Here is a 16,340-nt window from a genome sequence, read left to right on the forward strand (position 1 = left end):
AAAAGTCCAAAATACTGTTTTTTTTCCTCAAAATTGTCAGCCTTTTTTTTTATAGCACAAAAAATAAAAACCGCACAGGCGATCAAATACCAGTGAAAGAAAGCTCAATTTGTGGGAAAAAAAGGATGTAAATTTTATTTATGCACCGTATTGCATGACCGCGCAATTGTCCGTTAAACCAGCGCAGCGCTGTATAGCAAAAAAAAAAAAAAAAAAGGCGAACAGGTGATTAAATACCACCGAAAGAAAGTTCTTTTTGTTAAAAAAAAAAAGGACATTTATTTAATTTATGTACAGTATTGCATGACCGCGCAATTGTCAGTTAAACTAGTACAGCGCTGTATAGCAAAAAATGGCGTAAATTGCAGTATCTATACCATAGTTTGTAGACGCTATAACTTTCACACAAACCAATCAATATACACTTATTGGGATTTATTTTACCAAAAACATGTAGCAGAATACATTTTGGCCTAAATTTATAACCAACTTTGAGTTTACTATATATTTTTTATAGCTGAAAGTAAAAAGCGCACAGGTGATCAAATACCACCGAAAGAAAGCTCTATTTGTGTGAAAAAAAGGACGTAAATTTCGTTTGGGTGTAGCATTGCATGACCGCGCAATTATCACTTGAATTAGTGCAGCGCCGAGTAGCAAAAAGAGGCCTGGTCATAAAGGGGGGTAAATCCTCTGGAGGTCAAGTGGTTAAAGCAGGTCAGAAGAAGGTCAACTGCAGGTGACCTGTAAATGAATTCTGAATGATCTCAGAAGGGTCTTAAACTTATATATGACATCATTTTGATAGGGGCCACACAACGATGCAAATAGCCTCTACTGTTGCTGTTATAAGATAGGAATGCGTTTGATTCCTTCTTTTGGGCCTTATCTATTTCAGGTTTTACAAAAGTGGGGTTTTGGTCCTCGGTGTTGTAACTGGATAGCTGCACTCTGCTCTTCTCCTGCAACTATGGTGAAATACGCTGGTTACAGGTCTACTACCTTCTCAATCTCCAGGGGTACCAGGCAGGGATGCCCCCTCTCCTCTTTGATTTTCATCGAGCCATTAGTACAAAACTCATTTGGACTCATCCAGATATCACTGTTCTCACTTTAGCAGGATGTCACCACAAGTTAAGTTTGTTCGCAGATTATTTATCATCAACCTCATTGTTAAAATTCCCAACCTAAATGAAATGCTGAACCGCTTCGCGAGTGTCTCTGACTTCTACAGTAACCATTCCAAATCAGAGATACTAAAAATTTTGTTACCGCTAGCTCAAGTGACTTTATTATGAACAGCTTTCCCTTATCATTGGGAGGCCAAATGAATTTCCTACTTAGGAGATTACATTACGCCCTCCTATCACTCATTTTATACTGGCACTTATCTGCTGTTTCTCAGCAAATTCAAAACCCTGTTGCAGGCCTGGAAAGACTACCCTATTTCTTGCTTGGGCCTTATTGCAGTGATCAAGATGACATACTTACCAAAACTTCTATATTTATTTTGGGTCTTTCCTGTGTTAGGATCTCAGCCCCAGTTTTCTGACAACTACATCAAGTGTTAAAAGTTATCTGGGCCTGCCATAAACCTAGAGTGCCCTTTGCCATATGATTCATACAGCATTTACTTCTTGGAATCCATCTGCCTTTAGCTTAGGTATGCAGGCAGGAGGGTGTGTTTAGCTCAGAAAACCCCTCCTTTCCTCCTGAAGACTCCTGGGATGTATGACATAATTTGTCTACACATTGAAACTAGGAAATAACTAAAAAAAAAAAGTAAAACTAATAAAAGTAGAGTAATTTTGCTACCCGCAAGTCAAACATTTTATACAGTCCCTAATCTCTTTTCCAATTTCAGTAACAACCATGACGCCTTTTGAGAAGCATTGTTGTATCAACCCACACTCCCCAGGCCTGATCTCTGCTATATTCACAACTCTTTACTGGTTCCACATCCCCTCATCGCGCTTATATGTGGAAATGGGGATTAGACTTCGGCATTTCTCTTGAAGCACAACAATACCACCAAATATGAGAAGCTACTAACTCTTGCTCCCAGAACGCACTCATACTTGTGCAAAATACAAATTACTGTATCGCTGGTACTTAGTTCTGACCCAAGTTGCACATTTTACTCATGGCCATGTGGGGACCTGCTTCCAGGGCTGCTAGGAACCAGGCACTAACACTCACATATGGTGGACCTGTCCAATTGTTCAGGCTTTGTGGGCCCAGGACATGTTACTTATTCTCCTAGAGGCTGACATTGAGCTGACGCCAAGCGTAGTGTTGCTCAACCTGAAAGCAGATGACCTTTCTAAAGTTTGGAAAGCCAGTTGAGACTTATGACCTGTATACTAATGGCTAGAGATGAGCGAAGAAATGAAAAATTCGATTCGACTGATTCGGCGAATTCGTGGACAATATTCGATTCGAGTCGAATAAATTCGCTGTGAATTTAACTTAAAAAAGGGTGTTTCTAGGCTTCAGAGAGACTTAATATTAGTGCAGAACACTGTACCTTTAATTTAAATGCCCTTGGAGTCTGCTGGGGAAGAGAAATAATACTGTCAGTCAGTATGACATGCAGATGAGTGCCGTCGATCTTAGAATCACCGCACACTTCACTCATTTGGGCAGTCACGGGGCCAAAACCAGAGTGTGGAGCCACAGTGTGGCGGTGGAGGCAGCAGCAATGGGAGGCCATACAGCACCCTATGACAAAAATGGAAACCACCAGCAGTGTGAGGAGACCTGAAAGTGGCACATGGCAGAGTGTGGCGATAGAGACAGCAGCAATGGGAGGCCGTACAGGGACCCATGACACACTCTGGACCTGGCAGCAGCATGAGGAGGCGGTACAGGGGCCCATGACAGATTACGGGCCTGGCAGCAGCATGAGGAGTCGGTACAGGGGCCCATGGCAGATTACGGGCCTGGCAGCAGCAATGGGAGGCCGTACAGGGACCCATGACACACTCTGGACCTGGCAGCAGCATGGGGAGGCGGTACAGGGGCCCATGACAGATTACGGGCCTGGCAGCAGCATGAGGAGTCGGTACGGGGGCCCATGACACACTCTGGACCTGGCAGCAGCATGAGGAGGCGGTACAGGGGCGCATGACAGATTACGAGCCTGGCAGCAGCAACTTGGACAGGAGGACGTTCAGCTTCTGCACCGTCGGGTGCGTGCTCGCAAACTGTTGTCTCTTGGAAACGGATTCCAAGAAAGACTGCTGACGGAATCCGTGAAGAGGAGTAGCAGGAGAAGGAGCATCTGAACGAGCGGAATATGCCAACAAGCGACAACAGTGGCCCATGACAGATTACGGGCCTGGCAGCAGCATGAGGAGTCGGTACGGGGGCCCATGGCAGATTACGGGCCTGGCAGCAGCTATGGGAGGCCCGTAATCTGCCAGCACCCTATGACAAAAAATGGAACCCACCAGCAGTGTGAGGAGACCTGAAAGTGGCACATGGCAGAGTGTGGCGATGGAGACAGCAGCAATGGGAGGCCGTACAGGGACCCATGAGAGACTCTGGACCTGGCAGCAGCATGAGGAGGCGGTATAGGGGCCCATGGCAGATTAGGGGCCTGGCAGCAGCTATGGGAGGCCCGTAATCTGCCAGCACCCTATGACAAAAAATGGAACACACCAGCAGTGTGAGGAGACCTGAAAGTGGCACATGGCAGAGTGTGGCGATGGAGGCAGCAGCAATGGGAGGCCGTACAGGGACCCATGAGAGACTCTGGACTTGGCAGCAGCATGAGGAGGCGGTATAGGGGCCCATGGCAGATTAGGGGCCTGGCAGCAGCTATGGGAGGCCCGTAATCTGCCAGCACCCTATGACAAAAAATGGAACACACCAGCAGTGTGAGGAGACCTGAAAGTGGCACATGTTTGGGGCATGATTCATGGCGGATTTAGTCAGTTGTGTCAGGAACTGGTGGTTTGAAATCCAGACTAATCCACGCCTGATTCATTTTCACAAACGTGAGTCTCTCCACACTTTGGGTGGACAGTCGTGTCCTCCGCGGAGTTGCAATACCTCCTGCCGCACTAAACACGCGCTCCGATGCCACGCTACTGGCCGGGCATGACAGCCTTTCAAGGGCAAATTCAGCTAGTTGGGGCCAAAGGTCAAGTTTCGTTGCCCAGTAGTCAAGGGGATTGTCTACCTCGGTTGGCAGGGTGCTGTCCAAGTAGGCCTAAGCCTGTTGTTTGAGGTCCTGCTCCAGGTCCACCTGATGCTGCTGCTGCTGCTGCGGCTGGTTAGTAGTTTCCTCACTGCGCTGGTGAAGAAAGCTACTCATCATCGACTGCAGACTGAGGCAGCCGCTGCTGGTGGAGCTGCCACTGCTCCTACCACCCCACCCCTCCCCTGCTGCCATGGCAGCGGAACACGAGCGCACAGGGCCCACAGTGTCTGAGGATGGACGTTGGCGCAGACAGGCAGAGACCAGCTGACTACATAGGTGTTTTTTATAGTACGTTATTTTGGCCTCCCTCTCAGCAGGTGTGAAAAAGGCCACCATTTTTGAACGGTAGCGAGGGTCCAACAAGGTGGACAGCCAAAAGTCATCCCTCTGTCTGATGGTTATTATTCGGCTGTCGCTACGCAAGCAACCGAGCATGCTATGGGCCATTTGTGCCAAGGAATGCGAGGGACTCCCTGCCTCCATCTCCACAGCATACTGCCACGGTGCGTCTAGGTCCTCTGTCTCCTCTTCCTCCTCCTCTACCAGATGCTCCTGCTCCTCCACTCCTGTCCGCTGAGTGGAAAAACCACCCATTTCACTCAATAATTCCTGAGCACCAATGTCCTCCTCTACCTCCTCCTCTTCTTCCAGTCCTGCCCCCACAGGGGCCATGTGGCGTTGAGATCTGTGCGCCACGTCTACCGCACCCTGACCAGCCATTGTTAACAGCATTTGTTCCAGGACGTGCAACAGAGGAATGACGTCGTTCATCCCATAGTCCTGCCGACTCACGAATAGCGTGGCCTCCTCAAAGGGCCTGAGCAAGCGCAGGTGTCACGCATGAGCTGCCAATGGCTGACATCTAAGTTACACAGGGAGTACCTTTATCTGCTTTTAACATCAGGAAATCTGTGATGGCCTTTTGCTGTTCGTAAAGGCGGTCTAACATATGTAGGGTTGAATTCCACCTTGTTGCAACGTCACAGCATGAGGAGTCGGTATAGGGGCCCATGGCAGATTAGGGGCCTGGCAGCAGTTATGGGAGGCCCATAATCTGCCAGCACCCTATGACAAAAAATGGAACACACCAGCAGTGTGAGGAGACCTGAAAGTGGCACATGGCAGAGTGTGGCGATGGAGACAGCAGCAATGGGAGGCCGTACAGGGACCCATGAGAGACTCTGGACCTGGCAGCAGCATGAGGAGGCGGTATATAGGGGCCTACGGCAGATTAGGGGCCTGGCAGCAGCTATAGGAGGCCCGTAATCTGCCAGCACCCTATGTCAAAAAATTCAACACACCAGCAGTGTGTGAGGAGACCTGAAAGTGGCACATGGCAGAGTGTGGCGATGGAGACAGCAGCAATGGGAGGCCGTACAGGGACCCATGACAGACTCTGGACTTGGCAGCAGCATGAGGAGGCGGTATATAGGGGCTTATGGCAGATTAGGGGCCTGGCAGCAGCTATAGGAGGCCCGTAATCTGCCAGCACCCTATGTCAAAAAATTCAACACACCAGCAGTGTGAGGAGACCTGAAAGTGGCACATGGCAGAGTGTGGCGATGGAGACAGCAGCAATGGGAGGCCGTACAGGGACCCATGACAGACTCTGAACTTGGCAGCAGCATGAGGAGGCGGTATATAGGGGCCCATGGCAGATTAGGGGCCTGGCAGCAGCTATAGGAGGCCCGTAATCTGCCAGCACCCTATGTCAAAAAATTCAACACACCAGCAGTGTGAGGAGACCTGAAAGTGGCACATGGCAGAGTGTGGCGATGGAGACAGCAGCAATGGGAGGCCGTACAGGGACCCATGACAGACTCTGGACTTGGCAGCAGCATGAGGAGGCGGTATATAGGGGCCCATGGCAGATTAGGGGCCTGGCAGCAGCTATGGGAGGCCCGTAATCTGCCTGCACCCTATGTCAAAAAATTTAACACACCAGCAGTGTGAAGAGACCTGAAAGTGGCACATGGCAGCAGAGTGTGGCGATGGAGACAGCAGCAATGGGAGGCCGTACAGGGACCATGACAGACTCTGGACTTGGCAGCAGCATGAGGAGGCGGTATATAGGGGCCCATGGCAGATTAGGGGCCTGGCAGCAGCTATGTGAGGCCCGTAATCTGCCTGCACCCTATGTCAAAAAATTTAACACACCAGCAGTGTGAAGAGACCTGAAAGTGGCACATGGCAGCAGAGTGTGGCGATGGAGACAGCAGCAATGGGAGGCCGTACAGGGACCATGACAGACTCTGGACTTGGCAGCAGCATGAGGAGGCGGTATATAGGGGCCCATGGCAGATTAGGGGCCTGGCAGCAGCTATGGGAGGCCCGTAATCTGCCTGCACCCTATGTCAAAAAATTTAACACACCAGCAGTGTGAAGAGACCTGAAAGTGGCACATGGCAGCAGAGTGTGGCGATGGAGACAGCAGCAATGGGAGGCCGTACAGGGACCCATGAGAGACTCTAGACTTGGCAGCAGCATGAGGAGGCGGTATATAGGGGCCCATGGCAGATTAGGGGCCTGGCAGCAGCTATGTGAGGCCCGTAATCTGCCTGCACCCTATGTCAAAAAATTAAACACACCAGCAGTGTGAAGAAACCTGAAAGTGGCACATGGCAGCAGAGTGTGGCGATGGAGACAGCAGCAATGGGAGGCCGTACAGGGACCCATGAGAGACTCTAGACTTGGCAGCAGCATGAGGAGGCGGTATATAGGGGCCCATGGCAGATTAGGGGCCTGGCAGCAGCTATGTGAGGCCCGTAATCTGCCTGCACCCTATGTCAAAAAATTAAACACACCAGCAGTGTGAAGAGACCTGAAAGTGGCACATGGCAGCAGAGTGTGGCGATGGAGACAGCAGCAATGGGAGGCCGTACAGGGACCCATGAGAGACTCTAGACTTGGCAGCAGCATGAGGAGGCGGTATATAGGGGCCCATGGCAGATTAGGGGCCTGGCAGCAGCTATGTGAGGCCCGTAATCTGCCTGCACCCTATGTCAAAAAATTAAACACACCAGCAGTGTGAAGAGACCTGAAAGTGGCACATGGCAGCAGAGTGTGGCGATGGAGACAGCAGCAATGGGAGGCCGTACAGGGACCATGACAGACTCTGGACTTGGCAGCAGCATGAGGAGGCGGTATATAGGGGCCCATGGCAGATTAGGGGCCTGGCAGCAGCTATGTGAGGCCCGTAATCTGCCTGCACCCTATGTCAAAAAATTTAACACACCAGCAGTGTGAAGAGACCTGAAAGTGGCACATGGCAGCAGAGTGTGGCGATGGAGACAGCAGCAATGGGAGGCCGTACAGGGACCCATGAGAGACTCTAGACTTGGCAGCAGCATGAGGAGGCGGTATATAGGGGCCCATGGCAGATTAGGGGCCTGGCAGCAGCTATGTGAGGCCCGTAATCTGCCTGCACCCTATGTCAAAAAATTAAACACACCAGCAGTGTGAAGAGACCTGAAAGTGGCACATGGCAGCAGAGTGTGGCGATGGAGACAGCAGCAATGGGAGGCCGTACAGGGACCCATGAGAGACTCTAGACTTGGCAGCAGCATGAGGAGGCGGTATATAGGGGCCCATGGCAGATTAGGGGCCTGGCAGCAGCTATGTGAGGCCCGTAATCTGCCTGCACCCTATGTCAAAAAATTAAACACACCAGCAGTGTGAAGAGACCTGAAAGTGGCACATGGCAGCAGAGTGTGGCGATGGAGACAGCAGCAATGGGAGGCCGTACAGGGACCCATGAGAGACTCTAGACTTGGCAGCAGCATGAGGAGGCGGTATATAGGGGCCCATGGCAGATTAGGGGCCTGGCAGCAGCTATGTGAGGCCCGTAATCTGCCTGCACCCTATGTCAAAAAATTAAACACACCAGCAGTGTGAAGAGACCTGAAAGTGGCACATGGCAGCAGAGTGTGGCGATGGAGACAGCAGCAATGGGAGGCCGTACAGGGACCATGACAGACTCTGGACTTGGCAGCAGCATGAGGAGGCGGTATATAGGGGCCCATGGCAGATTAGGGGCCTGGCAGCAGCTATGGGAGGCCCGTAATCTGCCAGCACCCTATGTCAAAAAATTCAACACACCAGCAGTGTGTGAGGAGACCTGAAAGTGGCACATGGCAGAGTGTGGCGATGGAGAAAGCAGCAATGGGAGGCCGTACAGGGACCCATGAGAGACTCTGGACCTGGCAGCAGCATGAGGAGGCGGTATATAGGGGCCTATGGCAGATTAGGGGCCTGGCAGCAGCTATGTGAGGCCCGTAATCTGCCTGCACCCTATGTCAAAAAATTAAACACACCAGCAGTGTGAAGAGACCTGAAAGTGGCACATGGCAGCAGAGTGTGGCGATGGAGACAGCAGCAATGGGAGGCCGTACAGGGACCCATGAGAGACTCTAGACTTGGCAGCAGCATGAGGAGGCGGTATATAGGGGCCCATGGCAGATTAGGGGCCTGGCAGCAGCTATGTGAGGCCCGTAATCTGCCTGCACCCTATGTCAAAAAATTAAACACACCAGCAGTGTGAAGAGACCTGAAAGTGGCACATGGCAGCAGAGTGTGGCGATGGAGACAGCAGCAATGGGAGGCCGTACAGGGACCCATGAGAGACTCTAGACTTGGCAGCAGCATGAGGAGGCGGTATATAGGGGCCCATGGCAGATTAGGGGCCTGGCAGCAGCTATGTGAGGCCCGTAATCTGCCTGCACCCTATGTCAAAAAATTAAACACACCAGCAGTGTGAAGAGACCTGAAAGTGGCACATGGCAGCAGAGTGTGGCGATGGAGACAGCAGCAATGGGAGGCCGTACAGGGACCCATGAGAGACTCTAGACTTGGCAGCAGCAGGAGGAGGTGGTATATAGGGGCCCATGGCAGATTAGGGGCCTGGCAGCAGCTATGTGAGGCCCGTAATCTGCCTGCACCCTATGTCAAAAAATTAAACACACCAGCAGTGTGAAGAGACCTGAAAGTGGCACATGGCAGCAGAGTGTGGCGATGGAGACAGCAGCAATGGGAGGCCGTACAGGGACCCATGAGAGACTCTAGACTTGGCAGCAGCATGAGGAGGCGGTATATAGGGGCCCATGGCAGATTAGGGGCCTGGCAGCAGCTATGTGAGGCCCGTAATCTGCCTGCACCCTATGTCAAAAAATTAAACACACCAGCAGTGTGAAGAGACCTGAAAGTGGCACATGGCAGCAGAGTGTGGCGATGGAGACAGCAGCAATGGGAGGCCGTACAGGGACCCATGAGAGACTCTAGACTTGGCAGCAGCATGAGGAGGCGGTATATAGGGGCCCATGGCAGATTAGGGGCCTGGCAGCAGCTATGTGAGGCCCGTAATCTGCCTGCACCCTATGTCAAAAAATTAAACACACCAGCAGTGTGAAGAGACCTGAAAGTGGCACATGGCAGCAGAGTGTGGCGATGGAGACAGCAGCAATGGGAGGCCGTACAGGGACCATGACAGACTCTGGACTTGGCAGCAGCATGAGGAGGCGGTATATAGGGGCCCATGGCAGATTAGGGGCCTGGCAGCAGCTATGTGAGGCCCGTAATCTGCCTGCACCCTATGTCAAAAAATTTAACACACCAGCAGTGTGAAGAGACCTGAAAGTGGCACATGGCAGCAGAGTGTGGCGATGGAGACAGCAGCAATGGGAGGCCGTACAGGGACCCATGAGAGACTCTAGACTTGGCAGCAGCATGAGGAGGCGGTATATAGGGGCCCATGGCAGATTAGGGGCCTGGCAGCAGCTATGTGAGGCCCGTAATCTGCCTGCACCCTATGTCAAAAAATTAAACACACCAGCAGTGTGAAGAGACCTGAAAGTGGCACATGGCAGCAGAGTGTGGCGATGGAGACAGCAGCAATGGGAGGCCGTACAGGGACCCATGAGAGACTCTAGACTTGGCAGCAGCATGAGGAGGCGGTATATAGGGGCCCATGGCAGATTAGGGGCCTGGCAGCAGCTATGTGAGGCCCGTAATCTGCCTGCACCCTATGTCAAAAAATTAAACACACCAGCAGTGTGAAGAGACCTGAAAGTGGCACATGGCAGCAGAGTGTGGCGATGGAGACAGCAGCAATGGGAGGCCGTACAGGGACCCATGAGAGACTCTAGACTTGGCAGCAGCATGAGGAGGCGGTATATAGGGGCCCATGGCAGATTAGGGGCCTGGCAGCAGCTATGTGAGGCCCGTAATCTGCCTGCACCCTATGTCAAAAAATTAAACACACCAGCAGTGTGAAGAGACCTGAAAGTGGCACATGGCAGCAGAGTGTGGCGATGGAGACAGCAGCAATGGGAGGCCGTACAGGGACCCATGAGAGACTCTAGACTTGGCAGCAGCATGAGGAGGCGGTATATAGGGGCCCATGGCAGATTAGGGGCCTGGCAGCAGCTATGTGAGGCCCGTAATCTGCCTGCACCCTATGTCAAAAAATTAAACACACCAGCAGTGTGAAGAGACCTGAAAGTGGCACATGGCAGCAGAGTGTGGCGATGGAGACAGCAGCAATGGGAGGCCGTACAGGGACCATGACAGACTCTGGACTTGGCAGCAGCATGAGGAGGCGGTATATAGGGGCCCATGGCAGATTAGGGGCCTGGCAGCAGCTATGGGAGGCCCGTAATCTGCCAGCACCCTATGTCAAAAAATTCAACACACCAGCAGTGTGTGAGGAGACCTGAAAGTGGCACATGGCAGAGTGTGGCGATGGAGAAAGCAGCAATGGGAGGCCGTACAGGGACCCATGAGAGACTCTGGACCTGGCAGCAGCATGAGGAGGCGGTATATAGGGGCCTATGGCAGATTAGGGGCCTGGCAGCAGCTATGTGAGGCCCGTAATCTGCCTGCACCCTATGTCAAAAAATTAAACACACCAGCAGTGTGAAGAGACCTGAAAGTGGCACATGGCAGCAGAGTGTGGCGATGGAGACAGCAGCAATGGGAGGCCGTACAGGGACCCATGAGAGACTCTAGACTTGGCAGCAGCATGAGGAGGCGGTATATAGGGGCCCATGGCAGATTAGGGGCCTGGCAGCAGCTATGTGAGGCCCGTAATCTGCCTGCACCCTATGTCAAAAAATTAAACACACCAGCAGTGTGAAGAGACCTGAAAGTGGCACATGGCAGCAGAGTGTGGCGATGGAGACAGCAGCAATGGGAGGCCGTACAGGGACCCATGAGAGACTCTAGACTTGGCAGCAGCATGAGGAGGCGGTATATAGGGGCCCATGGCAGATTAGGGGCCTGGCAGCAGCTATGTGAGGCCCGTAATCTGCCTGCACCCTATGTCAAAAAATTAAACACACCAGCAGTGTGAAGAGACCTGAAAGTGGCACATGGCAGCAGAGTGTGGCGATGGAGACAGCAGCAATGGGAGGCCGTACAGGGACCCATGAGAGACTCTAGACTTGGCAGCAGCAGGAGGAGGTGGTATATAGGGGCCCATGGCAGATTAGGGGCCTGGCAGCAGCTATGTGAGGCCCGTAATCTGCCTGCACCCTATGTCAAAAAATTAAACACACCAGCAGTGTGAAGAGACCTGAAAGTGGCACATGGCAGCAGAGTGTGGCGATGGAGACAGCAGCAATGGGAGGCCGTACAGGGACCCATGAGAGACTCTAGACTTGGCAGCAGCATGAGGAGGCGGTATATAGGGGCCCATGGCAGATTAGGGGCCTGGCAGCAGCTATGTGAGGCCCGTAATCTGCCTGCACCCTATGTCAAAAAATTAAACACACCAGCAGTGTGAAGAGACCTGAAAGTGGCACATGGCAGCAGAGTGTGGCGATGGAGACAGCAGCAATGGGAGGCCGTACAGGGACCCATGAGAGACTCTAGACTTGGCAGCAGCATGAGGAGGCGGTATATAGGGGCCCATGGCAGATTAGGGGCCTGGCAGCAGCTATGTGAGGCCCGTAATCTGCCTGCACCCTATGTCAAAAAATTAAACACACCAGCAGTGTGAAGAGACCTGAAAGTGGCACATGGCAGCAGAGTGTGGCGATGGAGACAGCAGCAATGGGAGGCCGTACAGGGACCCATGAGAGACTCTAGACTTGGCAGCAGCATGAGGAGGCGGTATATAGGGGCCCATGGCAGATTAGGGGCCTGGCAGCAGCTATGTGAGGCCCGTAATCTGCCTGCACCCTATGTCAAAAAATTAAACACACCAGCAGTGTGAAGAGACCTGAAAGTGGCACATGGCAGCAGAGTGTGGCGATGGAGACAGCAGCAATGGGAGGCCGTACAGGGACCCATGAGAGACTCTAGACTTGGCAGCAGCATGAGGAGGCGGTATATAGGGGCCCATGGCAGATTAGGGGCCTGGCAGCAGCTATGTGAGGCCCGTAATCTGCCTGCACCCTATGTCAAAAAATTAAACACACCAGCAGTGTGAAGAGACCTGAAAGTGGCACATGGCAGCAGAGTGTGGCGATGGAGACAGCAGCAATGGGAGGCCGTACAGGGACCCATGAGAGACTCTAGACTTGGCAGCAGCAGGAGGAGGTGGTATATAGGGGCCCATGGCAGATTAGGGGCCTGGCAGCAGCTATGTGAGGCCCGTAATCTGCCTGCACCCTATGTCAAAAAATTTAACACACCAGCAGTGTGAAGAGACCTGAAAGTGGCACATGGCAGCAGAGTGTGGCGATGGAGACAGCAGCAATGGGAGGCCGTACAGGGACCATGACAGACTCTGGACTTGGCAGCAGCATGAGGAGGCGGTATATAGGGGCCCATGGCAGATTAGGGGCCTGGCAGCAGCTATGGGAGGCCCGTAATCTGCCAGCACCCTATGTCAAAAAATTTAACACACCAGCAGTGTGAAGAGACCTGAAAGTGGCACATGGCATGAGAGACTCTGGACCTGGCAGCAGCAGGAGGAGGCGGTATAGGGGCCCATGGCTGATTAGGGGCCTGGCAGCAGCTATGTGAGGCCCGTTATCTTGCAGCACCCTATGTCAAAAAATTTAACACACCAGCAGTGTGAAGAGACCTGAAAGTGGCACATGGCAGCAGAGTGTGGCGATGGAGACAGCAGCAATGGGAGGCCGTACAGGGACCCATGAGAGACTCTGGACCTGGCAGCAGCAGGAGGAGGTGGTATATAGGGGCCCATGGCAGATTAGGGGCCTGGCAGCAGCTATGTGAGGCCCGTAATCTGCCTGCACCCTATGTCAAAAAATTAAACACACCAGCAGTGTGAAGAGACCTGAAAGTGGCACATGGCAGCAGAGTGTGGCGATGGAGACAGCAGCAATGGGAGGCCGTACAGGGACCATGACAGACTCTGGACTTGGCAGCAGCATGAGGAGGCGGTATATAGGGGCCCATGGCAGATTAGGGGCCTGGCAGCAGCTATGGGAGGCCCGTAATCTGCCAGCACCCTATGTCAAAAAATTTAACACACCAGCAGTGTGAAGAGACCTGAAAGTGGCACATGGCATGAGAGACTCTGGACCTGGCAGCAGCAGGAGGAGGCGGTATAGGGGCCCATGGCTGATTAGGGGCCTGGCAGCAGCTATGTGAGGCCCGTTATCTTGCAGCACCCTATGTCAAAAAATTTAACACACCAGCAGTGTGAAGAGACCTGAAAGTGGCACATGGCAGCAGAGTGTGGCGATGGAGACAGCAGCAATGGGAGGCCGTACAGGGACCCATGAGAGACTCTGGACCTGGCAGCAGCAGGAGGAGGTGGTATATAGGGGCCCATGGCAGATTAGGGGCCTGGCAGCAGCTATGTGAGGCCCGTAATCTGCCTGCACCCTATGTCAAAAAATTTAACACACCAGCAGTGTGAAGAGACCTGAAAGTGGCACATGGCAGCAGAGTGTGGCGATGGAGACAGCAGCAATGGGAGGCCGTACAGGGACCCATGAGAGACTCTGGACCTGGCAGCAGCAGGAGGAGGTGGTATATAGGGGCCTATGGCAGATTAGGGGCCTGGCAGCAGCTATAGGAGGCCCGTAATCTGCCAGCACCCTATGTCAAAAAATTCAACACACCAGCAGTGTGAGGAGACCTGAAAGTGGCACATGTTTGAGGCATGATTCATGGCGGATTTAGTCAGTTGTGTCAGGAACTGGTGGTTTGAAATCCAGACTAATCCACGCCTGATTCATTTTCACAAACGTGAGTCTCTCCACACTTTGGGTGGACAGTCGTGTCCTCCGCGGAGTTACAATACCTCCTGCCGCACTAAACACGCGCTCCGATGCCACGCTACTGGCCGGGCATGACAGCCTTTCAAGGGCAAATTCAGCTAGTTGGGGCCAAAGGTCAAGTTTCGTTGCCCAGTAGTCAAGGGGATTGTCTACCTCGGTTGGCAGGGTGCTGTCCAAGTAGGCCCAAGCCTGTTGTTTGAGCTCCTGCTCCAGGTCCACCTGATGCTGCTGCTGCTGCTGCGGCTGGTTAGTAGTTTCCTCACTGCGCTGGTGAAGAAAGCTACTCATCATCGACTGCAGACTGAGGCAGCCGCTGCTGGTGGAGCTGCCACTGCTCCTACCACCCCACCCCTCCCCTGCTGCCATGCCAGCGGAACGCGAGCGCACAGGGCCCACAGTGTCTGAGGATGGACGATGGCGCACAAAGGCAGAGACCAACTGACTACATAGGTGGTTTTTATAGTACGTAATTTTGGCCTCCCTCTCAGCAGGTGTGAAAAAGGCCACCATTTTGGACCGGTAGCGAGGGTCCAACAAGGTGGACAGCCAAAAGTCATCCCTCTGTCTGATGGTTATTATTCGGCTGTCGCTACGCAAGCAACCGAGCATGCTATGGGCCATTTGTGCCAAGGAATGCGAGGGACTCCCTGCCTCCATCTCCACAGCATACTGCCACGGTGCGTCTGGGTCCTCTGTCTCCTCCTCCTCCTCCTCTACCAGATGCTCCTGCTCCTCCACTCCTGTCCGCTGAGTGGAAAAACCACCCATTTCACTCAATAATTCCTGAGCACAAATGTCCTCCTCTACCTCCTCCTCTTCTTCCTGTCCTGCCCCCACAGGGGTCATGTGGCGTTGAGATCTGTGCGCCACGTCTACCGCACCCTGACCAGCCATTGTTAACAGCATTTGTTCCAGGACGTGCAACAGAGGAATGACGTCGTTCATCCCATAGTCCTGCCGACTCACGAATAGCGTGGCCTCCTCAAAGGGCCTGAGCAAGCGGCAGGTGTCACGCATGAGCTGCCAATGGCTGACATCTAAGTTACACAGGGGAGTACCTTTATCCGCTTGTAACATCAGGAAATCGGTGATGGCCTTTCGCTGCTCGTAAAGGCGGTCTAACATGTGTAGGGTTGAATTCCACCTTGTTGCAACGTCGCAGATCAGGCGATGCTGTGGAATTCCGTTCTGCCGCTGCAGCTCAATGAGGGTGTTCTTTGCGGTGTAGGAATGGCTGAAATGCATGCACAGTTTACGTGACATTTTAAGGATGTCTTGCAGTGGGATGGTGGATTTTAGGAACCGCTTGACAACCAGATTGAACACGTGAGCCATGCATGGCGCATGGCACAACCTTCCTTGACGCAGAGCAGACACCATGTTCTTTCCGTTGTCAGTCAACATGGTTCCGATTTTTAGTTTGCGCGGAGACAGCCATCTGTCGATTTCTCTGTTCATTACACTCAGCAGTTCCTCCCCTGTGTGACTACGTTCGCCAAGGCATACCAGGTGCAGCACAGCGTGACACCGTTGCGCCCTGCACATGTGATATGCCGGTCGGGTAATGGGACTTGGCACGGGGGTGGCGGCTGAGGACACGGCGGAAAAAGAGGTGGTAGAGGCGGACATGCTTGCTGGACCAAGGACGTGCAAACGTGGAGGCAAAAGCGTCGTGACCTGTCCAAGTTGCTGGTGCGGCTGTGCCGGCACCACGTTCACCCAGTGGGCCGTAAATGACATGTACTGTCCCTGACCGTAGTTACAGCTCCACACGTCGGCGCTGCCGTGCACTTTGGCAGAGACCGACATGCTCAAAGACTGGCCCACCATCTCTTCTACATGTGAATGCAGGGCTGGCACTGCCTTTTGGGCAAAGAAATGACGGCTTGGCACTCTCCACCGCGGCGCGGCACAAGCCATCATTTCTCGGAAAGGTGCTG

This window comes from Staurois parvus, unplaced genomic scaffold (genome assembly GCF_062004578.1).
Source record: "Staurois parvus isolate SC_StPar_1 unplaced genomic scaffold, SC_StPar_1.0 ptg000694l, whole genome shotgun sequence".
NCBI lineage: Eukaryota > Metazoa > Chordata > Amphibia > Anura > Ranidae > Staurois > Staurois parvus.